Consider the following 9,839-nt stretch of genomic DNA (forward strand, 5'->3'; position numbering starts at 1 on the left):
TGTAGAAATTGTTTTATAGCCCCACACAATCCTCCCACCTCAGGCCTCCAAAGCACTAGGATTACAGGTGTGAGTCACAGCGCTGGCCCCTGGAAACTTTTTAAAAGAGAATCATCTCATCCAATATTGAGTCACTCAGTGGTATCATTTATGCAGGAGAGGATAAATGTTTATTCCTTTCATTTTATCTAACAATTTTCAAAATAATAAGGTGTTTCATAGCATCCTGTAATAATGACCAGTTAGTACTTCTCAAAAGTTTTATATGCACTTGTGCTTTAAACATATTCGATGCATTTTGGATCATGGCAGTTATTACTCTATTTGATAATCATGTTATCCCAACTTTGATCAATTGGAGCACAAATAACACAAATCAATGCAAATTACTTAAACATAATAAAACTTTTTAAAAAGGATGAATTATTATAAGAATACAGAGTGTCTTGTGACTAAGAATGCAGGTCTTAGGTAGGACTGAAACTGGAAATTGGACTTTTTCCATTTCTTGTCCTTGCATCTCTGCTTCATCCATCTCTCTGCCAACTGACTCTCTCAACTTCTTAGTTTTCATAGTGGGCGGAAGTGCTGCTGAGTCTCACTCTATTCCATTCTAGCTTTACTTTTTACTCAGAATCTCTATTACCTTATGGTCTACAAACTTCAGGAAAAATGAAAAGAATGCAGAGAATGCAGTTCTAAACTGTAACTATCAAAGCTTGAAGGAACATCAAATACCCAGGTCCCAAATCATTACAATTAGCCTATATGAAAATAAGATCAGTTGTCTCTAGAAACCACAGGTTTTCTCCCTTTGAGTTAAAAACAGATTGCTTATGCATTGGGGCATTATTTCCAAGCCTAGATTCTAAGCTATTACAAGCAGGTATGACTGACCATTACCAGGGATTCAGATGATGCCTACTGCTTTATTACTAACAAGCTGTATTTCTAAAACATCCTCCTAAGTGGACTATCCATGATCAGAAACCTGGATATTTAGTCTTCTAAAGGAGGAATTAGGGAAAAATTGACTTTGAACTTTGATAGACGGGGTCTTACCTGGTAATGTTAACAACTGATATACCAGTAAAACTCCAAGGTGTTGATCCCAACTTAAAAAATACCCAACACATTTTTTTCTGATTATTGTACGGCCATTCCATTCAGAGACCCTAAATTTAGGATTGTTATGTACAGAAGCCTCTGACCAGAGAAATAAATGGTTTACACACAAAAAGACAGAACATGTTCATGACCACAGAAAAAAGCAGCTTCCACCAAAATCAACAGAGAAGGTTAATTTTCTGATTCTTCATCACCCATTTGCTTTTCCCTTGCTATTAATATTACCCATTATTATATTTTTGTGCCCTTTATTAACTAATTAGAAGACTTTTCAATATGATCTTCCTTATCTTAATTCTATTACTTTTGACTCTATATGATCTTTGGCCATTTAAAAAAAAACAAAACTTTCTGAAGTGTTTTTCTCATATTATAGCTATGGCTATCAATTTCATTGTTTGCTGACAAAATTTAATAACTATTCCTTCAAGCACTTCAAAAGGTAGATTATTTATAGGACCTTCTGTAGCTTAAATTTCCCTCACATCATTAATCCCAACTTTCACTGAGTCCTGTACAAATTAAACTTTGGCCTCCCATTAACAACATGGTTTTGCTAAAGTTGTTACAGCTGTATCAGCAAAACCTAGCCTTTTAGAAAACAGAACTAATACCATTCTTCTCACAACAATCAGTTTGTTCTCTTCAGAGACGCACCAATCAGCTTTGCAGGAAATATTTAACTTCATCTAAGGAATCTGCCCAGTTTGAGGGACAAAACATCAACCTTCTTCTATTGTTCTAAATCGTACTTACACTCTCAATAGAATCTGTACTTACTAGAGTGCTACCTATGTGAACACAAGGCTTATACCTGCCTGCCACACACTAACTTAACCTGTTTATGCAGGATAATTGTTAGAGATTTTTGGATATTTTAAAAGTACCAGCAGTTCATGTTTCCTTGAAAAGAATGCCCACGAACCTCCAAAAGGAGGCAAGGATCCGTGGGGAAAGCTTGGTTTTCAGGGAGGGCAAGCACAGTCCCTCACCGTCTCCCTTGGCTGGGGCAGGGAGCTCCCTTTGCTGCCCTGCAGCTCCAAGGTGGGGTCTTGTTCCACCCTGTTTTTGCTCGCTCTCTGTAAGTCACGCCCGCCACCTAGTCAGTCCCAATAAGAGAACTTTGGTACCTCTGAAGATGCAGAGTTCACCGGCAGTTTCCGTCCTTCTTCGTGGGAGCTGCAGAGCAAAGATGCTTCTATTCGGCTATCTTGGCTCCACCCCCTTTGGCCCCCAGCCCCCATATCGGAATATACCCAAAGGAATATAAATGATTCCTTTTTTTTTTTTTTTTTGACACATTCCCTGTCGCTCAGGTGGAAGTTCAGTGGTGCATTCTCGGCTCACTGCAACCTCCATCTCCCGGGTTCAAGTGATTCTCCTGCCTCAGCCTCCTGAGTAACTGGAATTACAGGCGTGTGCCACCACGTCCAGCTAATTTTTGTATTTTTAGTAGAGACGGAGTTTCACCATGTTGGCCAGCTGGTCTCGAACTCCTGACCTGGTGATCTGCCTGCCTCGGCCTCCCAAAGTGCCGGGATTACAGACATGAGCCACAGCACCCGGCCCCAATGGGATATAAATTATTTTATTAAAAAGATACATGTATGTCAGTGTTTGTTACAGCACTATTCACAATAGCAACGACATGGAATCAACATAAATGCCCATCAGTGATAAACTGGATAAACAAAATGTGGTACATATACATCATAGAATACTAGGCAGCCATAAAAGGAATGAGATCATGTCATTTGTAGGAAGGTGGATGAAACTGGAAGCCATTATCCTTAATAAACTAAGGCAAGAACAGAAAACCAAACACCACATGTTCTCACTTATAAGTGGAAGCTGAAAAATGAGATCACACGTAGACAGGGAGGGGAAGGACACACGCTGGGGCCTGCCCAGGGGTCAGATAGGGGAAGGGGAGAGTATTAGGAAAAATAGCTAACACATGCTGGGCTTAATACCTAGGTGATGGGTTGATAAGTGCAGCAAACCACTATGACACATGCCTACCTATGTAACAAGCCTGCACATCCAGGACATATACCCCAGAACTATTAAAATAAATAAATAAAAAACAGCAAATACAGGCTATTTGGAAAAATTCCAGATAGGAAAAATTAACTTCCTCTTTATGTATACTATATGGGCTATGACTCCCACAGTAAAAAAACAAACAAACAAAAACACTTTTGGAGAAGGATGCCAAAAACTTGTCTTTGAATCTAGAAAAACTTAAAAATTACACAACTTCTTCTTTAGAAGCCCGATAAATCCATTTAAATTTAAATTTATTCACTGAAGTTATCATGAATAGTTTTACATAGCCTTTGAATTATTCTTAACAATCCAAGGAAAAATTTACTACACAGATTACTTCTTGATGTGGTTATATATATTAGAGGACAAGTGGAATAGTCCATGTCTAAGCTAAAATAAACATCTACCCCTCTAAAACAGATCCAGGTGAATTCTGGGATATATTTTCATCACCCTTATTTTATATTCTAGGCTTCCGTCTTTGAGACTTACTGTAAAGGTGAATAAGTAATCCTATTTTTCAGGTTATTACTTTTTTTGCAGTTGGCCAATATATCCTATTCAGAGATCGAAATATGACTGCATAGCCATTATCATGTAAGATGATTCAACTCATCCTATGACAGAAGGAGGAGTTAACCCTAATCCAATATGGACTCTGTTCTCTGAATGACTGTACTAGTCCATTCCAGCACTGTTTAAAGACATACCTGAGATTGGGTATTTACAAAGAGAAGAGATTTAATTGGCTCATGGTTCATCAGGTTGTATAGGAAGCATGATGGTGGCATCTGGTTGGCTTCTGGGGAGGCCTCAGGAAACTTGAAACCCCTCAGGTGAAGGGGAAGCATACAGATCAGCTCACATGGCCATCGTAGGAGCAAGAGAGAGATGGGGGAGATGCCACACACTTTTAAATGACTAGATCTCATGAGAACTCAATCATTATTGCCATGACAGTACTAAGTGGGAAATCCACTCCTGAGATCCAATCACCTTTCACCAGGGCCCCCCTCCAACACTGGGGATTACAATTCAACATGAGATTTGGGTGGAGACACAGATCCAAACCATATTAACAACTTTCTGATCTCGATTAGCAAAATCTCAGCAATGGTGAAAATCTGGATATCAACGATACCATCTTCCTTTGGTAGGGGACTGAGAAAAAAGAATTGCTTCTGTTTTCTGATAGCATCCAATTTGGAGCAAATTCCTGCATCCTTAACAACTCCTGTCAATCATCTAAGACAAACTCAAATCCTAAAACCTCCCTGCTGAGACAGCTCACTATTCCCAATGGTGTATGTTGGCCCTCATTGCAAGGAGTAGTAAACCCAAGTTCCACAATTGCAGGTGCACTTGTAGTAGTCTTTGACTGGAGGGAATTGACAGATTGAGTGATATAAAATTGCCATTGTTGTAAGCAAAACATTGTTGCATATTGCTCATTTCATATGGTTCAACTTAATGCAACAAAGGTGGCCATTTTGAGGGTCTATCTCTGAGAGTCAGTGGTAATTCTAAGAGAAAAAGCCCTACTACTACATGTTGAGCATCCCTAGTCCAAATACCTGAAATCCAAAATGATCCAAAATCTAAAACCTTTAAAGTGGCAACATGATTCCACAAAAGGGAAATTTCACACATGACTTCATGTGATGGGGCACAATAAAAATGTAGTCAAGACTTTGTTTCATGTACAAAATTATTTAAAATATTGTGTAAAGTTACCATCAGCCTATGTGCATAATGTGTGTATAAAACATAAATAAATTTCATGTTTAGACTTGGATCCTATCCCCCAAATATCTCATTATGTATGTGCAAATATTCCAAAATCTGAAAAAAATCTAAATTTGAAAATCTTCTGGTCCCATGCATTTTGGATAATGAACATTCAACTTATATTTCTAATACTAGATGATAGATCAGTTATCCAGAGTTAATAGGAAAATGTGGTAGAAACAGTAGATAGCTTTTAAATTAATGTTATCTGGAGAGAAAGACAGAAAGAATTAGATATTGGAGAGGCTTCAGAGGGTTTATATGCAAAGACAGAGATGAAAGTAGAAAAGAGGAGTTAAAAATACTGCAGAGAGAAAATACTGGAACCCCAGAAGCATGGAAAAGGTTGGAATTTAGTCCTCGAGGAAGAATAGCCCAGGAAATAATAACTGCAAACTCAAAGTAGACCTCCCATGTGCGAAGACTTTCAAAATCCTTGCAAGCTGAATCTTGAAAACATCATGCTAAGAGAAGGAAGCCAATGACAAAAGAACAGAGTGCATGATTTCATTTATAAGAAATATTCAGAATAGATAAGTCTATAGAGGCAGAACGTTGTTTGTGGTTGCCAGAAGCTTTGGGGAGGGAAGAATGGGGGAGTGACTGCTAATGGGTACAGGGTTTCTATGACTTCCATTTTAATTGTTTCTCTCTTTTTTTTTGAGACGGAGTCTTGCTCTGTCCCCCAGGATGGAGTGCAGTGGTGCAATCTCCACTCACTGCAAGCTCCACCTCCCAGGTTCACGACATTCTTCTGCCTCAAGCCTCTTGAGTAGCTGGGACTACAGGCGACCGCCACATGAGGGCACTGTCTACTTTGGATTTGGCTTTGCCAGTTTTGTAAGAACGTATTTCCCATTTTGCCCATTGATGTTGTGGCTCCATTTCTAAATCCGTTTAACCCCGCTGCACCTATAAATGTCAGGATACAATTTTACATGGGAGCTGAGCATAGTGTAGTTCCTTGTTTGGTAGAAAAGGCGAAGTCAGTAGTACCTCTTTTCCAGTTTTTTCTGCTGCTTAAAAGCAACCTGAACCTTCATTCTTAGCCAAGCAATGTTTGGTGGCCTGGCTTGGCATGGATGGTCAAAGTGTCATCCACAGACCCTGGCAGGGCTTGGGTGACTGGCAGTCTCTATGGGCAGCTTCAAGGCTCACCAGGTGAAGTGATAGTCAGAGTTTCTGGGGCCTTGCAGATTCCTGAATAGATATATTCACTGCAAATAATGAGGCATATCTAATATCATGTTCACAACTTCCTGTGGCTACTGTTCTGGGCCACTTGATCCATCCATTCGCCTAATTGCTGCAAAACCAGGTGGCAGAGCATATACTCTAGTGGGCAGACCGTTTCCTCCTAGGGTGCTGGATCTATGGATAGACATTTATCCTGCTGCAAGACTCAACACTCCCAAATGTTGTATTTCATCCTGGGTCCTGGTCACAGGAAGGGATGCTTCATGGAATTCAGGGTGGTAGATTCTTGCTTTCACGTTTAAGTGATGATGGACCCAGGCACCATATAGCTTTTTGACTCAAGATACATGTGCCAAGTCTCCAAGAAAGTGGCTGAATTTGAGATCAGTTATCTCAGGAGGGGTCAGCTGCTATTGACAACTAGGCTGGCTGAAGCATGCCTTGAGAGGGCCTGGGCATACCACAACAAAACATGCAGGCTATCTAAGCTTGGAGCAGCCAGCTGGCGAGATGGGACACTCACAATGCTCTAGAAATATATTATTTGAATGTCTTATTCTCCTTTACCTGTCCACCTAAACTGCTGGTCAGGCATGTTCTATCCTGCAATCTAAAGTACTGCAGGGCCAAGTAGAGAGCGACACCCTAAAAAACTCTCCAGTCTGAGAATTGTGAAGCTTGGAGACACACACGACAGTGCCGTTCTGAGAACCAGAGCCCAGGGGCTGCCAGACTGGACAGGGCCAAATGCTTAGGTGGGCTAGTCTCAGAGGTGGCAGACTATCTGTGCTTTATAAGTTCCCTTGCTTAGGCACTTTGTACCATGACATCACCTGAACAGCTATATCACACACACACAGAAAAATGATCCAAAGGGGTTCTCTTAGCTTTATGCTCTATAGATCAGGTTTGAAAAACACCATTTCTGATATTTGCAGCAGAAAAAAGAAAAGACCCCTATACCAAAAAGAACTGCTGTGACCTTCAACAAAATTCTTGAGATGGTTTTTGCCTTACAAAACATCCTTTTTCACATTCCCACTCATGTCATGCTTTGGGAGTGATGAATATTTTCTCAAAAGTGCCACACTTTATTGATCCTGCACCCATTCCCATTGGCATCCTGATAACATCCTATCTACCCTCTCATATTGCCAATCCCCTTGGGGTTGAATGCAGCTTCTCATTTGTGGCCTGATTTTGAAGGGCTTTGTATCGGACTCAACTCCTAAAGACAAACAGGCAAATAAGACAAACTATTTGCATGTTTAGCAGCCTACGACAGGCAAAACATATTCATCAAGTATTTATTATTTGTCAAGAAATGCTACCTGCAAATAGATCATGAATTAGCAAGACAAAGAGGTAGAGAAGACAGCTTTCAGGGAGAGGTGACAGCAAGAGCCCTTTGGTGGGAGAGGCATGTTGTGTTCAAGAAGTTAGGTGACGCTCAGTGCAGCTGGAGTGAAGAGAGCTGGGGGAGAGTGAAACAATGTGATGCTGGAGAGGCAGGCCAGGGAGAACATCAGTGATCTTATAGGTACTGTTAAGGGTGGATTTTATTCTAAATGCAGTAGGACTCAAAGGTAATATCCATTTTTATCATTTCTATTCACAATACTTTCTTACTACAACGGAATTTGTATCTGTGTTGGAAATGAAGAATGCTATTTTAAACACAATGAACTTCAACAACTACTGTTGGGCAATAGTATAATCTTGGGTAAGCTGTTTTTATAGTTGGTATAAGAGAACTGATATAAGAAAACCACCATGATATACCATGATGTGTTTTGGAGTTCAGGAATTGAAGCCTCCTCTGGACCTGTTCTAGAAGGGTAAAGATAGGACAAAATGAGAGAATGAAATTGGTCTGCATCATAAACCAGAAGAGTTTGTTAGGACTAATTATCTAGAAGTGTAATTGATGCCTGAGGGGGCTTGCACATTTTCCAACTTTATAGCTACCAATACATTGCCTTTCAAAGTAGTTGTTCAAATTCACATGCCTATCTGCAGCATTCAAGAGTTCCTGTTGCTCCATGTTCTCACTGATTCCTGGAATCACCAAATTCTAAAATGTTACCAATCTTACGTTGTTATTGTTTTCATTTGTATTTGTCTGATCACTGGTAAGGCTGAACATTTGCTCATATGTTTAGTAGTATTTACATTTCTTTTTTGTTTTGGTGTGTAATATTTTTCTCTCGTATTCTTTGTCCATTTTTCTGTTGGACGTTCCTATCTTTTTAAAAATTGAGTTTTGGGTATTCCTATGTATTCAGATCTATTCATTTGTTAGCTTTATTATGACAAATAGCTTTTCTCAAGCCTGAGAATTATATTTTATTTGCTGTTTTCTGTTTGATGGAAGTTTATTAGTCCATTTTCATGCTGCTGATAAAAACATACCCGAGACTGGGAAGAAAAAGAGGTTTAATTGAACTTAAGTTCCACATGGCTAGGGAGGTCTCAGAATCACGGAGGGAGGCAAAAGGCAGTTCCTGCATGGCGGTGGCAAGAGAAAAATGAGGAGGAAGCAAAAGTGGAAACCCCGGATAAACCCATCAGATCTCGTGAGACTTATTCACTATCATGAGAATAGCACAGGAAAGACTGGCCCCCATGATTCAATTACCTCCCCCTGGGTCCCTCCCACAAAATATGGGGATTCTGAGAGACACAATGCAAGTTGATATTTGAATGGGGGCACAGCCAAACCATATAATTCCACCACTGGCCCCTCCAAATCTCGTGTCCTCACATTCCAAAACCAATCATGCCTTTCCAACTGTCCCCCAAAGTCTTAACTCATTTTAGCATTAACCCAAAAGTCTGCAGTTCAAAGTTTCATCTGAGACAAGGCAAGTCCCTTCTACCTATGAGCCTATAAAATCAACATCAAGTTAGGTGCTTCCTAGCCATAAAGAGGGTACAGGTATTGGGTAAATATAGCCATTACAAAAGGGAGAAAGTGGCCAAAACAAAGAGGTTACAGGGCTGATGCAAGTTCAAAATTCAGTGGGGCAATCAAGTTTTAAAGCTCTGAAAGTATCTCCTTTGACTCCATGTCTCACATCCAAGTCATACTGACGCAAGAGGTGGGTTCTCATGGTTTCTCGGTAGCTCTGCCCCTGTGGCTTTGCAGGGTACAGCCTCCCTCCCAGTTGCTTTCATAGGCTGGTATTGAGTGTCTGTGACTTTTCCACGCACACAGTGCAAGCTGTTGGTGGAGTTACCATTCTGGGGTTTGGGGGATGGTGGCCTTCTTCTCACAGCTCCACTAGGCAGTATCCCAGTAGGGACTCTGTGTGGGGGCTCCCACCCCATATTTCCTTTCTGCACTTCCTTAGCAGAGGTTCTCCATGAGGGCTCTGCCCCTGCAGCAAACTTTTGCCTGGGCATCCAGGCATGTGGAAGATGCCAAGGCTTGGGGCTTCCACCCTCTGAAGCCATGGCCCAAGCTGTACATTGGACCCTTTCAGACACAGCTGGAGTGGCTGGGACACAGGGCATCCAGTCCCTAGGCTGCACACGGCACAGGGACCCTGGGCTCAGCCCATGAAATCACTATTTCCTCCTGGGCCTCTGGGCCTGTGAGGGAGGGGCTATGTGAAAGTCTCTGACATGGCCTGGAGATATTTTCTTCATGGTCCTGGGGTTTAACATTAGGCTCC

The sequence above is a fragment of the Colobus angolensis genome, unplaced genomic scaffold (assembly GCF_000951035.1).
Source record: "Colobus angolensis palliatus isolate OR3802 unplaced genomic scaffold, Cang.pa_1.0 Scaffold249, whole genome shotgun sequence".
NCBI classification, from domain to species: Eukaryota; Metazoa; Chordata; class Mammalia; order Primates; family Cercopithecidae; genus Colobus; species Colobus angolensis.